Here is a 14,037-nt window from a genome sequence, read left to right as displayed (position 1 = left end):
ATTAGAACTCAACTTTCCCATTCAAATCGTACAGCAACACAAAACACAGCAGAACTTACTCCTTTCAGAAAACAGCACCTTTTTTTTTTTAACCTCAAGAAAATTTTGCCCAGAAAACTTTCATGTAAATAAATCCAAGCAAAAAACAAACCCAAAATACAGCATTCTGAAATAGCTACGTGGAAAAGAAAGTTTGCCCAGCCACCCTGGAATTCAAGAGGAATGGTTTGCAGATTCTATGCAACTGTTACTTGCTTCAGCTTAAATTGAGGCACACTATCTAGTTGAAGAGATTATCTAGACATATAAAAAGCATACTAGATATAAGGCACAATAAAAATATTCCCTTGTAGAGAGGTCAACCAGTAACCTATCACTTTCAGCAACTCATTCGCAAATTACAATAAAAATCCATTCCTAAAGCCGGCAACCTTCAAAACAAAGGCATCAGATGAGCAACACCCACAAATCCTTGAGTTTCAGAACAAACTGCTGAAATACTGGTATTTTCCGAGATGCTAAGGACAGAATGATGTTAAGGCTGCTTCTTATCTGCCGAAGCCCAGAGGCATTTTAGGAGGAAGCCACTGCACAGCTATCCTGCTAGGCTCAACCAGATTTTTAAGCCATAGGCGCTAAATGCATGGGAGGTTTAGATACACAAGAAACTAAAGAAACACTGGTCTACACTTTTCTAGCTCTCTGTTTAAAACTCAGATATTGATTTAAAGAAATAATAATAATTACAAAGGTGCTTCTAGCGGCCGGCACTGTGGCGCAGTAGGTTAATCCTCCACCTGCAGTGCTGGCATACCATATGGGCGCTGATTTGAGTCCCGGCTGCTCCTCTTCCCATTCAGCTCTCTGCTATGGACTGGGAAAACAGCAGAAGATGGCCCAAGTCCTTGGACCCTGCCCCCACATGGGAGACCAGGAAGAAGCACCTGGCTCCTGGCTTCAGATCAGTGCAGCTTCAGCCATTGTGGCCATTTGGGGAGTGAACCAATGGAAGGAAGACCTTTTGCTCTGTCTCTCCCTCTCACTGTCTGTAACTCTACCTCTCAAATAAATAAATAAATAAATCTTAAAAAAAAAAAAAAAGTGCTTCTACTTCCCGTGCAACTTTGCAGCCCTGTCATCTGCTCTGCATGGAACTCCTTCATACCCTTCAAGACGGTATTGAGGTTCTCCAGTCTCTGTGCAACACTCTCTATAGGTTTCTGTATTTTCCAGAGCTTTCTCATTCTAATTCTTCTGATGTACATGAATCAAACCTCCAAATGAAGTACAATTACATGTTTGTCTCAACCTTCATTGGGCTCTCAACCTATGGAATGAAGTCAAAACTGTGGTATGCTAAAAGAAAAATGAAATGTTAAAATAGGAGCTAAAGTGTTGTATGTATTTTGGAACTCAATCCTCAGATGTTCTCCTTAGCATACCCCCACCCCACAGGTACCCTTCACATTAAGAAGCAAGCTTAGTGGACCTAAAAGGTAGAAGACAGCATTTGTGTTCGAAGCCCAAAAGTGAAAAAATAAATAAGTAAAAGCAAACAAAAAGGATATATGCACAAATTACAATCAGTGCTATAAAATAAATACCTATATAACAATCTCCTGAAATCTGTCACAAAACTTTCACTGAGCTAAGTCCTTAGAAAAAATTTAGCCAACTCACTTGTTTGGCTACAGTGTTTTACGTGTAGGCAGCTAATCAAGTTGTATAAAAATCTGACCCATAAAGGTCAAAGGCAAATTCCTGTGAAGAAGGTTGGAGAGTGACTGGAAGAAAGAAAGACAAATTTCAATCCAATTTTGTCGCTCCAATTTTGGGCTTTTAACATAGTAGTACATTTTACTCTAATCCAGTTTAAAAGAACATGCCTAGTTTCTTTAAAGTCATTATAATATGATGGGATCTGGGTAACAGACAAGCATAAAACATACTTAAAATCAAGTTCTTGGCAGTTAATACAGCAGCTAAGCAACCGGAAAAAAAAATCAGGACAAGTTTTCTCAACTTTTTAGTTATAACCATATTCTTGGCTTCGAGAAGTTGTGGCTTCCAAATACTTTCAAACCTCTGCTCCTTCAAGAACGAATCCATACCCTCCCTCTCTGTCCACCCAGCCCTAAAACCCAAATAAGCCATGGTGCATCTTGCTGTGGAATTGCTTGCTAACCACAATTACACTTTAGGAAGCAGGTTATGGTAGCAAGAGCACGGATTCAGGAGGCAGCCAAACTGAGTTTTTCAACCTACTAAATGTGACCTTCACAAATCATTTAATCCATTTCAGTTTCCTCTTCCATGAAATGGGGCAAATAACTCCCAAGGTTGAGAGTGACTGAAAATGCCAGCCATCATTTAGACAGCCCTTAGTTCTAGAACTGTGCTAACTACATTAGTGGCACTGTCTGATTTAATCCTAGTAACAACAGCAAAATTGAAAGGAAGTACTATTCTATCTCATACATAAGAAAAAAGTGTTCAGAAGAGGTTGAGTAAAAGTGTCCAGGCTCACATTTTTTAATAAAAGGTAAAACCAAACACCAACCCATTTTTTATGCAAACTCTAAGCTAAATTCCCTCCTGATTCTTGAACTGAATGCTCACATTAGATACTCTTAGTTTCCTTTCCTATCTTCTGCCCTTTTGGATAACTGAAGTGTTAAAGCAGTGTGGTAGGAAAAGCATAACATGTAACAATCCCAAAAAACACAAATCATCTGCATGATACGGCTAATAACTTGCTGATTCCAAAATAACATTGGTACAATCAAGCTGGTAAGTGACGAGAATCCTTGAAGGATAATCTAATCCACACACTTGGGCTGTGGGAAAGATGTGCTCCGTTAGTAATTCTACAGAAATGTCATGGGTCATCAGCCAGTTCCTAAGATTCCTGATCTCCCAGAGGGGAAAAATAAGTCACATTTCCTAAACAAAGACAATCCCAGGGGACACACAGAGCAGAAAGGAGAATCACATGAAGCTGACCAAAAATGAATACTGAGGACTGAATGAATCAGGAAGCAGAGGGAAGCACAGATGAGAGGCAATAGCTCTCCCTCTCTGGGAGTTTCCAAATCCCCAACAGATATTTATCTTTGGACTTGGAAATGAGAAATGGGATTTTCCAGGATTTTTTCCAGTATTCCCAAAAATACATTAAAATATTTCCAAACATTCATTACTCGTTATTATGAACATCTAAAAACATTAATATAAAATATTAATCTTATTAGTATTTGCAAAGAATTGCAACCTAGTACAAATGGTAAATACCTGGAAAATGCTTATGGATATTATTGGGTGGTATTTCAAGAGTGGGCCAAATCCAGCCCAAAGTCTATTTTTGAAAATGAAACTTTTATGGCCGGCGCCGCGGCTCACTAGGCTAATCCTCCGCCTTGCGGCACCGGCACACCAGGTTCTAGTCCTGGTTGGCACGCCGGTTCTGTCCCTGTTGCCCCTCTTCCAGTCCAGCTCTCTGCTGTGGCCAGGGAAGGCGGTGGAGGATAGCCCAGGTGCTTGCACCCTGCATCTGCATGGGAGACCAGGAGAAGCACCTGGCTCCTGGCTTCGGATCAGCGCAGCGCGCCAGCCGTAGCAGCCATTTCGGGGGTGAACCAACGGAAGGAAGACCTTTTCTCTGTCTCTCTCTCTCTCACTGTATAACTCTGCCTGTCAAAAAAAAAAAAAAAAAAAAGAAAAGAAAAGAAAATGAAACTTTTATTGGAATAGGCACACTGCATCATTTTATATATAGTCTATAGCTACTTTCATAGACAAATGGTAGAGCTGATCATTGCGACAGGGTCAGTAAGACTTGCAAACCTATAACAGTGACTATTTGGCCCTTTAGAAAAAAGGCTCATTGGCCCCTGCAATAACAAATATTCAGATCTGTGAGCACAGTAACAATACTATACAGAGTCACATGTTGAAACTGCCAATTTAAAGACTTGATTCTGAAACATTTCTTAGAATATCATGCATAGGATTTGTGTGCAGTATGTTATGCATATAATTTTATTTGCAAGGATAATTCACCAGTAGTAGCAGACTGGGCCCCAAACATACATTTATGTAACACAGAAACCTGTGTATAACATACCCCTCTCCCACATGCTCCTACCCTACCCAGCTCCAAGTAATAGTATCTGATCCTTCAATTCCTGTTCTTGCTTTCAAATTAACATCGACAGGTCCCTTGTTATCTTCTACTGTCTCTTTCTAGACCGTTTTAATTCTTTTTTGTTAAAGATCTATTTATTTATTTAAAAGGCAGAGAGGCAGAGAGAGAGAAAGTCAGAGAGAGGAAAACATCTTCCATCCATGGTTCACTCCCCAAATGTCCACAACCTCAGGAGGTGGGCCGATCCTAAGCCAGGAGCTTCTTTCAGGTCTCCCATGTGGGTACAGGGCCCAAGTACTTGGACTACCTTCCACTGCTTTCCCAGATCATTAGCAGGGAGCTGGATTGGAAGTGCAGTAGCTGGGACTCAAACTGGTGCCCATACCACGATGTGGGCCCCCAGACTGCTTTATTTCTTATAGAAGAATCATAATGTTATTTCCCACTTATCTGATACGTGATTTAGAAAAATGTCTACTGTCTATTTTCCAAGAAATCCTGTGAAGGAATTTTGCAATGGAGACATTCTTCTTTCCAAGCATATTAAACACTGGGTATAGGTTAAATTCACTAGACTTTTAAAGAATCAAAAAAAAAAAAAAAAAAAAGAGTTGAGTGAGTGAGAGGAAGGGCATCAGGAAGAACAAAATCTCCAGGATGTTTTAAAGAAAAAAAGTTCTGCCTCACATTCTAGAAAGAAGGCCACCCAAACTGGGGATCCAATGAGGGTGAGCTTCCCTAATGCTCTGTCCTAGTAATGGATATATATCCCAAACATCAGAGCACCTTTCTCCCCAGAATTTAAAGTATACTTCCGCTGAGACAAGAGGGACTTACTGTGGATTACTCAATTACTGAGTGTAATTAAGTATCAGACTACACTTCCAAAGATAACCTGCTTATATTTTCTACCTTCTCAAAACCCTCCCTGAAATGGTTTCACTATCCATCAAAATCTCTTTCATTTGTTCAACCAAAGTCTCATTTATTTGTGCCACAAAATATAAAATAGGAGAATCAAGGATAAAACTTGAGGGACAAAGGCAGTGGGGGCTTCAGGAAATGAAGTCAGTTCCCAGCTTAATATAAAGAGTACTGGGTGGAGTCCCAGCCCTGCCAATCACTAGCCAGGTGATCCTGCGCCAACCACCTATGGCCACAGTTCCCACCAGGCAAACAGGCATCAAGACCTCCTTGCAGAATTGCCATAAGTGATGTCCATGACATACCATGGATACTGTATAAATGGTAGCTGTATTAAAAATTAATTATTTTAGCCGGCATTGTGGCATAGCAGGTAAAACTACCGCATGCAGCGCCGGCATCCCATATAGGTGCCGGTTCAAGTCCTGGTCAATCCACTTAGAATCCAGCTCTCTGCTATGGCCTAGGAAGGCAGTAGAAAATGGCCCAAATCCTTGGGCCCCTGCATCCATGTGGAAAAGCAGCCCCTGGCTCCTGGCTTCAGATGGACACAACTCCAGCCACTGCAGTCATCTAAGGAGAGAACCAGCAGAAGGATGATATCTCTCTCTCTCTCTCTGCCTCTGCCTTTCAAATAAATAAATAAATCTTTTTTAAAAAATTAGGTATTTAAGGGGTAAGAAGGAGAGGCAGTGACAATAACTGGGATTCAATTATTAGGCTGAACCATACAAAGTTGCTGAGATTTGACGATTTTAACTCATAAAATTGTAATTTTTATATAAATATTGTAAAGGTCTCTGCAAGCAAGCCTGAAAAGACAAACATGAAAGACTAATACCTCCGGGCTCATTCTTCAACTGATGGCAGCTTAAAAGATATCCAGACAGCAAATAGGAAGGCTACAGACTAAAAGAGAATTGCCCTTAGTCAACTCCACTAGATTCAAGGCGTGACTTCAGAAAAGAGCAGATTCCACAAGACAGACAGGACAGAAAGATAAACACATACTGCTCACTCCCATACAACCCGCTCCTTTCTTCCTTCCTCATCCTTGCTTTCTCCTTACTTCTTCCCTATTCAGTACCCAATTGTGTCTTTTTGCTTCCCAGTTTGGGAAGGAAATAAAGAATCTGCTTTTCTGGCCAACTCAGGTTACCAATCACAAGTCTAGCCTTTGCACAGCTCTCTTAGAGTAGCCAGTTGCTTAAATAAAGAAATTCAATGAATCCATCACACGTTCTCTTATTTTTTTTCCTCCCTTTCCTTCATAACTTAGGTGTTATTTTTTTCAAATCCTGTCCAGCCTTCACCCAGTTTTAAGAGATTTGTGGCTGACCCATGGAGTCAGGTATCCTGAGTGAGAACTGGGGTTCAAGATATCCCACTGACCTAAACCCAGGCAGCTCCATTCCAGCCATCTCTGAATCTTGAAAAGGTGTTGCATGAGGAGTTAGAGTACCTTGGGCAGTCATTTCTCCCATTCCCCTAACCCACTGTGACTCCCCAGACAGCATCAGACTCTACTGGTAATTACAGCGCCTTTCCCAGGCCATGTGGTTCAGCTTTCAGGTGTGCACATCCCCTTCCAGGAGCACCCCAGCACCCCCATTACATCCATACTTGTTTTAACTGTTGGTAATCCTTGATGATTAGCTTCACACATAATACTATACATGCTTTCATCAGCTCAGGATCTCAAAGCACTTTTATAGGAGTTCACAGGGATGCCACCCACTGGGCCAGGACCAGATTTTCTGGTTTCTTAATGGGATGTCTGGCATTGTGTTTCTCCTAAGCTCTACTCTGGGGTTCCTTGTCTATGCACCCTCACTAGACAGAAATTTAGCAAAATTTCAAGAGCCCCTCTTGCAAGGAGAGACTCTTACATATCCAATGTCCTGCTATTTCTCTAATACCTGGCCTGGTATCATGCTCTGGAGCCAAGTTCACAATCACAGAAAAACAAGAACCATCAACAAGTTCAAGTTCATGCGCTTGGTAAACAAAACATCCTCATCACTAAATGACTAGGTTTCTGCCCTAGACGTAAATTTAAAGTAGTAGCAAAAGTGTCAAATATCCTAATATACTTTTGGAAATATTTGTCAGTTACCAACCTAAAGTGTTCCCCAGATCAAGCTCCCTATTTAAGGCTCAACAAGAATACATGGACTAGAAGGCAATCAACATTCTTTTTCCATCTGTTTGATTTAAATTATTATTTGCCCACAGGCATACTGGCATTCCCAAAGCTAGCTGGGCAACTCATTGCCCCCTGTGCAGAAAGAACAAACAAACAAAAAAAACAATATAGTAAAAAAATAAAATGAAACATAAACATTGTACCATCTTATTTTTCTTGTTATTTTGTGTGTATGTGTGTGTATACTAATACCCACAATCATGTTTGATAAGCTGTATATTTTAGTAGTTGCCAGTACTATAATTGATTATCTGAAAAACTCACCTATAAGCTTCTTGAAAAGAAAAATACCCTCTTATCTTTCAGTTTTATAATAACTGGGGTAGTAGACCTTCCATTATAGCTAGTCAACAAAAACTTGCTGACCTATGAACAGGGAGTTAATTTGAAGTTAAGATTAAAGTTAAGAACTTAGATAATCCTGGGTCTACAACTAACTGAGTACTCTTGAGCACTCACGTTCTTCAAACTCTGCCCTCTCATCTCCATGGGCCACGCAAGGAGTCACCAAGGTCTTATGGAAAAAGACACAGGAAGGATGAGCTAGACGCTGCCCTACACCACTCCTGTGTGATTCTCGGAGGTCGTCCACCCTCTCTGGTACCCATTTGTCCTAACTATAAACTGAGGGCAGTGGCCCAGGTCACCAAATTTTCCTCTAGCTCAAAGATTGATAATTGCTCACAGGATTCCTCAAGAATTATGCTAACAGAAAGGGATATCCTTTAATGAAATACAGTTCTCCAATCCACCCCTGTACTGAGATGGCACCCAACCTACTCATTAATGAAAAAGAGCAAAAATAGAATTTTTCATTTAATTTAGCAGTTTAATTCTCAACTCACAGAGGCTGTTTTTAATTTAATTTGCTTAACAAAGAATTGCTTGCCAATTAAAGGATAATTCAATGAGAAAACACACAAAGAGAAGTAGAATAAGAGTGCTGATCTATCAAGAGGAGTCTCTCAAGAAGTGTAAGAATAAATCCACATTCCCAAGACTAAAGTCACTATATCCACCTCAATCAGCACGCCAAACCTGCTGATCTTCCTTTATTGCCCATCTCCTGCAATGGAAATATCAGTGAACCACCACGGAAGCTGAGTTTGCCTTAGAAAGTGCACCACAGCCTTTGCCACAGCCACTGACCTCTCCTTGATCAGTATTCCACCTGACTTTTCCATGGTCCCCTGTATGCACCTGCCAACAGTACAGTCAGTTATTCACTCAGCTGCCTCTCTTCTCCTTAAAGCCATCCAAGGATCTCTTTAGCATGTGCAGATTCTTGATTTTCATTATCTAGCTCAGCACATCTGGGACCTCCCCCGGTCAACACCCTATAGATATTATCACCCTAATTGTACCTTACGGCTCCCTAAGAACATTTATCTTGATCACCTTCTACCTTGGCACTTGCCTGCCTGAAATGTCTTTTTCCAATAAGCAAACTCCTATGCTTCAGGATCAGCTCCAGATTTGCCTCCTTAAGCCTCCATGCCCACAGCATGAGACACATGCCCCTTCATCTGTTATTCCCAAACATAACTATCATGACACCTACAACGTGTGTTTCCCTTTTTTAGTTTTCCTACTTCCCTAGTGAGTCTGTAGACGCTTCAAAAATAAGTAGCATTTTCATCTCTGAAACATCAGGGATAATCTTATAAATAATAGGTCTCCTTAATAAATGTTGATGAATGAATGTGTACCCCCTGATAAAGGATCCAAAGCCTAAGAGAGATCCTTCAAGAGAAATCTAAATAATAAAAAAGGAAATAGAAATAATTGTGCTAATGGCAAAAAGGAGGTGAGCCCACCAGAGTACACTTTTAGTGTCATCATCATGGCTTTTAATTCAAAGCAAACAAATTAAAAATTCCTCCATCCTAAATTATAGAGACTAAGAGAGAACTAGAAGTGTTTTATTTCATACAAAAAGATAACATGTAAACTAAATGTATAGGGGCTGGCACTGTGGCTCAGCGGGTAAAGCTGCCACCTACAGTGCCAGCATCCCATATAGGTGTCATTTCAAGTCTTGGCTCCTCTTCCAAACCAGCTCCCTGCTAATGGCCTGGGAAAGCAATGTAAGATAGCCCAACTGCTTGGGCCCCTGCACCCACGTGGGAGACCAGGAAGAAGCTCCTGGCTCCTGGCTTTGGCCTGGCCCAGCCCTGGCCATTGTGGCCATTTGGGGAGTGAACCAGCAGATGGGAAGACCTCTCCTTCTCTCTCTCTCTCTCTCTCTCTCGGCAACTCTGACTTTCAAAAAATAAATATTAAAAAAAAAAAATGTACACACTCAACCATAGCTCCCTACTGATTTACATTTGAAAACAAAAGAAGTATTCCTTATTCTAACAATTTAAAGCATAATCATATTTTACTAAACTATATAAACACACATACTTACACATAGAGAAGAAAATAACTTGTGGGCAACACTCAGATACCATTCTGGCAATGTAATGTTGCTGGAAATTAATATGTTGTCAGTAAATTTAAGAGGGAGATGCTCCATCTTACAAGAAAAATGTTAATTTTTACCCAGAAATTATTCCTAAGATGGTCACTTGGAGCCATGTCCCATACAATTCTCACAGCTAGGCTCTCACTTGTCTGTCACCTTCCAGATATATCTTAGCTAAGGTGATTGAAAGGACTACAGTGAGAAAGAGTATGTTCCCCCTCCAACGGTGGCACTGCAATGCTCTTAATGGTTCTTCTCCACCCTGAGTGTATGCTGTGCTGGGCCCAGTAACTACCAGGACACACTCTGCCTCCCAATTCAATTTTGTGGGGTCAAAGCTTTGGACTCACATAGGCTGGGAACTGAACCTAAGCCTGTTGCTTTCCAGGCACTGGGATTCTGAGCACTTTCCTGAGCCTGTCTCCAGCTATACAACATGCAGATAGCACTCACCTATCAGATGAGGTGCAATGAGAACTTGCAAATCACCACCAGCTCAGACTCACATTAATTAAAATGAATGGAACTCTAAGAAAAAGAGATGCTGAAAGAAATATAAGGAAAAACAAAAAATCAGGAAGAATTATGATAAGTGAAGAACTGGGACAGAATCCAGCCTACCTGGAATCAGGACACCTTTCTGGAATCCTCTTTAGGGTTCCAATGATACTCTGGGGTGGGAGTGATGTGGGGTGCAGGGTGGGGAGTGGACACCTCCCAGAATTACATGCTATTATTACGACTACACTGTCATGGCAGGCATTTGGCATGGTAGTTAAGACACCTCTTAAGCATCGCATATGGGGTCCTGGGCTCAAGTCCTAGCTCTGCTCCTTATTCCAGCTTCCTGCTAATGTGCACCCCGGGAGACAGCAGATGACGGCTCAAGTACTTGGGATCCGGTCATCCACATCAGAGACCTGGAATAAGTTCCATACTTCTGGCTTCCAACTGGCCCAGTCCCAGCTGTTGCAAGAACTTGAAGACTGAAGCAGCAGATGGAAGATCTCTCAATTCAATCTGGCTCTCTCGCTCTCGCTCTCTCTCTCTGCCTTTCAAATGCATTGATTAAATAAAATTTTACAAAAAAACTCATCAATTTCTATTTCACCCTTGTGAAGCCTTTAAAAATGGATTGCACTATCTTTGATACTTCAGCCTCTGGATTCTCAATACTCAAGTAATTTTATAAAAGTAACCACAAAGCACAGACATTTGCTACACTTTAATCGCAAATGTTATTAAGCATCTAGTCCTCTAATGGGATTATGGCCTCTTCATTTTGGTTACTATTAATTAGAACACAAAGTTTTACACCTGTGTTCATTTTTATAGATCTATTTTGTAAAATCAAACATGCCTGAAGTTGATTGTATTAGCAGTCTTTTCATCACAAGCCTCAAGATTCCACACCTGTGATTAATTTACATCAGCACAAGTTGAAACATCGGCTTTTTGATCATTTGTGATGCAGCAACCCTTAAGAAGCAACTAACCTGACAATTAGCACAAAACATCTATATTTATCATCAATAACCCAAATTCCCTACTGGGCCAAAACTTCCAATGTGAAGTTAATTCTACATAGCAATATTAACAAAATTCTTATTTTTTTTAAAGATTTATGTATTTGAAAGACAGAGTTACTGAGAGAGGTAGAGACACAGAGAGAGAGAGAGAGAGGTCTCCATCCCCCGGTTCACTCCCCCAGATGGCCGCAACGCCAGAGCTGCGCCAATCTGAAGCCAGGAACCAGGAGCTTCTTCCGGGTCTCCCATGTGCATGCAAGCGCCCAAGGACTTGAGCCATCTTCTACTGCTTTCCCAGGCCATAGCAGAGAGCTGGATCGGAAGAGGAGCAGCTGGGACTAGAACCATATGGGATGCCAGCACTTCAAGCCAGAGTGTTAACCTGCTGCACCACAGTGCCAGCCCCAACGAAATTCTTATTTAAAGTGTGCTGCTGTCCAAGCAACAATTAAAGAGGAAATAATTTAAATATAAATGCATACCTATAATACGCATACTTATATAAGCATACATCTATAAGCACACATATATAAGCATACTTCAAAAAGTTCATGAAAAAATGGAATTAAAAGATAAGTTTTTTGGTGCAAAAAAATTTTGAAATCCATGCATACAAAGGGTCTTCAAACGGTTCAAAGAAAAAAAGTAATATAAAACATTATGCATGTATTGAAAAATAATTTGCATCAAAATAAATTTATCTTTTAATTTCATTTTCCATGAACATTTTTGAAGTACTCTTGTACACATAGATACACAAATTCTTTGCCATACATTTCTACCCTTAAAAAGTAACTCAAGAAGAGTTAGAGGCTAACATTGCCAGGCATATATTTCTGCAGGTAGAAACAACACTAAAGCCAGTTAAACTTTCTCACTACAAGTTCTTCCAGTATCCAACGGTTAACAAACTAGTCTTCACGCAAAACAGATTGGCTTCCTGTACCCTGCAATCCCTGATGTCCAGTATATCCATTGGCTCAGCAGACTGGAGAGGAAGGGTAGGCAAGAATTACCCAACACATCGCGGCTAAAGCACTGACTGAGTCTCATGGTTCTCACCCTTGGCTACACATCCCAGCATCCCGTGACTGATCTGTGGATCTGGAGGTGGGCTACTCCCCAGCTAGTAAGAAACAGCCATTTCCTTCAAGACTGCTTCAATTAAAAGATAGGACATGGAGACCAGTATTGTGGCACATCAGGTTAAGCCACCACCTGTAACACCAGCATCCCATACTGGAGTGCAGGATAAAGTACCTGCTGCTCTGCTTCTGATCCAGCTCCCTGCTAATGCACCCAGGAAAGCAGCAGAAGATGGCCCAAGTACTTGGGCCCTTCCTCCCTACATGGGAGACCCACAAGGAGTTAAAGCTTCTTGGTTTCAGCCTGGACCAGCCCTGGCCATTGCAGATATTTGGGAAGTGAACCAACAGAAGAAAGATCTTTCTCTCTCCATTTCTCCTTTTCTCTGTCACTCTGACTTTAAAATAAAATAAATCTTAGGGGAAAAAGGACATGAAAGTACAACATGAATATAAAATGGAAATAAAAACATTAGCAACTGCCCATGTTAACCATTTATATTGTCAACAGTTCTAAGAAAAATTCAACAGTTTCAGGTCACTTAACTCTAGTCCATTTCATAAACATTTGTGTCCCTGATGTTGCTTTTTTACTTTTGTAAATCCCACAAGGAAATGATAATCTTCTATAAGTTTTAGAATGGCTTATTGTCTTAAATTGGCAGGAAGGAAAAGGCTAGCCTCTGCTAGTTTCAATTTTGAATGCATTAAGTATTGGGGGGAAATCTTAGATAATAGCTTTTAGAAAAACAACAGTTTAGCTGTTGCATGTACAGCCTTTTTGTTGGTTCTGCCAGCACTGCTGTGCAGTCAGGTTTATTTTAAGACAACACACACTAGTATAAATTCAACTGAGTCTCTTGGAACTTACCACCAGACTCAGATTGGTTTAACACAGCTGCGAGATGGCTTTCCATTGTTTCCTACTTTGTATATAGGAAGTGCATCTCGAAGCTATTTTATTTTAAATGCAATTTAGGATGAACTTTCCTAGCATGCATGCTCACATACATGTGCACACACATACCGAGATACTATAACTTCTATTTCTTTTTTTTTTTTAAGATTTATTTTATTCATTTGAAAGACAGAGTTACAGAGAGAGGTAGAGACAGAGAGAGAGGTCTTCCTTCCACTGGTTCACTCCCCAGATGGCTACAACACCGGAACTGCAAAGCCAGGAGCCAGGAGCTTCCTCCATGTCTCCCACACGGGCGCAGGGGCCCAAGGACTTGGGCCATCCTCTACTGCTATCCCAGGCCATAGCAGAGAGCTGGATCAGAAGAGGAGCAGCCGGGCCTAGAACCGGCACCCATATGGGATGTATGGGATGCTGGCGCTTCAGGTGTTAACCTGCTGCGCCACAGTGCCAGCTTCATATAACTTTTGAGTCACATAATAAACCCCTGATGCCTTCAGTAGAGACAAGATCCAATAGGTAAGGTAATTTTTTAAAAAAATTCCAGCAAATAAATGTGAATACTCCACAGAAGTAGGGCCACACCAGGGCTAGGGAAAGCTTCCATAGCTTCCATAGTGAGTATGTTCTTTCCATATAGGACGATGAGTGAAGTTTATTGCACATCAAAGAACAAGAATAGCAACAGAACTAAGTATCTCACATGCATTTAGTATCATTTGTCAATACAGTATAAATTCATGAAGATAGATAGCAAATA

The 14,037-nt window shown here is 40.9% G+C and overlaps 1 protein-coding gene across 2 annotated transcripts in view; it reads right to left on the bottom strand.

Annotated features, from left to right (window-relative positions):
- Positions 1–14,037, bottom strand: part of ACVR1 (activin A receptor type 1) — a 132,053-nt gene that overhangs the window by 76,426 nt on the left and 41,590 nt on the right. The window lies entirely within an intron of this gene.

Source organism: Oryctolagus cuniculus, chromosome 3 (assembly GCF_964237555.1).
Source record: "Oryctolagus cuniculus chromosome 3, mOryCun1.1, whole genome shotgun sequence".
Classification (NCBI taxonomy): domain Eukaryota; kingdom Metazoa; phylum Chordata; class Mammalia; order Lagomorpha; family Leporidae; genus Oryctolagus; species Oryctolagus cuniculus.
This window is presented reverse-complemented; position numbering and strand designations above follow the sequence as displayed.